The sequence below is a fragment of the Delphinapterus leucas genome, chromosome 5 (assembly GCF_059928025.1).
Source record: "Delphinapterus leucas isolate spDelLeu-1000000601 "Yukka" chromosome 5, BTC_Dleu_Yukka2, whole genome shotgun sequence".
Lineage (NCBI taxonomy): Eukaryota > Metazoa > Chordata > Mammalia > Artiodactyla > Monodontidae > Delphinapterus > Delphinapterus leucas.
This window is the reverse complement of record NC_143133.1, coordinates 86,556,085-86,557,630: the sequence shown is the minus strand read 5'-3', so window position 1 is coordinate 86,557,630 and position 1,546 is coordinate 86,556,085.

Genomic DNA, 1,546 nt, shown 5'->3' with positions numbered 1-1,546 from the left:
TTTTTTTTTTTTTTTTTTGCGGTACGCGGGCCTCTCACTGCTGTGCCCTCTCCCGTTGCGGAGCACAGGCTCCGGACGCACAGGATCAGCGGCCACGGCTCACGGGACCAGCCGCTCCGCGGCATGCGGGATCCTCCCAGATCAGGGCATGAACCCGTGTCCCCTGCACCAGCAGGCGGACTCTCAACCACTGCGCCACCAGGCAAGCCCCCCAATTCACTTTTTGCTAGTATGATTTCCTTGTCCCGCCCTCTTCTGCCTATAAAAGTCTTTCATTTTATACAGCTCCTTTTTACCTACTAGATGAGATGCTGCCCAATTCCTGAATTGTTGGATAAAGCCAATATCTTTAAATTTTACTCAGTTGAATTTTTTTAACACAACTAATCTGAATGTCATTTTTCCCCTTTAAGTCATTATCAGTTTAAGATGAATGCTGAAAGGATGACTGACATGATCTTTGGGGTTTGCTTTAAAATAGTCCAGATATTTTAAACAACAGAGAGATGAAACAAGAATGAAAAATGTTGATACAATTTCTGAAATTCTAGAAGTTTATTATACTTTTCTTTGAGATTTTCCACAATAAAAAGTTTTAATATTTTAGCTTTTTCTATTTTTCACTCTCTGAACTTCCTTGAGAGGGGTCCTGGCCACAGGAGGAGGAAAACTGCACAACCATTCCTTCGCAAACCTCTGCCTGTCTATTCCTGAAACCTCAGGAGGGGCTTTAATCTTTGTTATACAGGTTTCACCTGCTGTCCGAAAGCAGAGCGTTCCTATGAAACCTTTTGGAAGCCAAAACGGCATAAAGTGAGGAAGCAATTACGCTAGAAGACATCTTGCTAAGGAAATAAAGCACAGATGTTCAAATACACAGTTCAAAGCTATAGCAGGGAGATGCTGAGTACAGTTTCCCAAGACAGAGCTTGGCGATGCCACTGCAGCCTCTACCACGGCTGCTGCAAAACAAACGCTGACTACTATTTAAAATTTTCGCCTTTTCCCATAAAAGTGAAAATCACATTTCTTTCCACTAGGAAAAACAGGTACTAATATGGGTCTTCGGTAAAAGCGAAGCGGCCTGTTGTGAACTTTCTACCAGCGGAGGAATACCTGTATTCGTTATTAACATATAACAAGTATCTATAGATTTCATTTTAAAACAAAGAAGGCTGGCTTTCCGCACATAACCCAAGCTGGGGGGCGGGGAGGGGGCGTTATTAAATCTCCGCCAGTATTATCCCAACCTCTTTTTATAACCAGAGTATCACAATTCCTTCCAGGAACGACCCTTTTGCCCCTCACGTCACAAGACTGTGGAGAAAGTGCAGAGCGTCGGTAGATATCCGTTCCAGGGCTCAGCCCTCCAGAAAAGGAAGCCTCGTCCTCTTCAAGACTCAGTTTCCACCGAGTGAAAGAATAACCAGGCGATCATACCGGCCCCCGGCCCCCGGCCCCTCCCGGCCCGCGGGCAGCCCCGCCCCGCCCCGAGGGCGGAGACCGGGCGGAGCAGCGCGCTCTCCTCCGCCTCCTGCCGACTCGC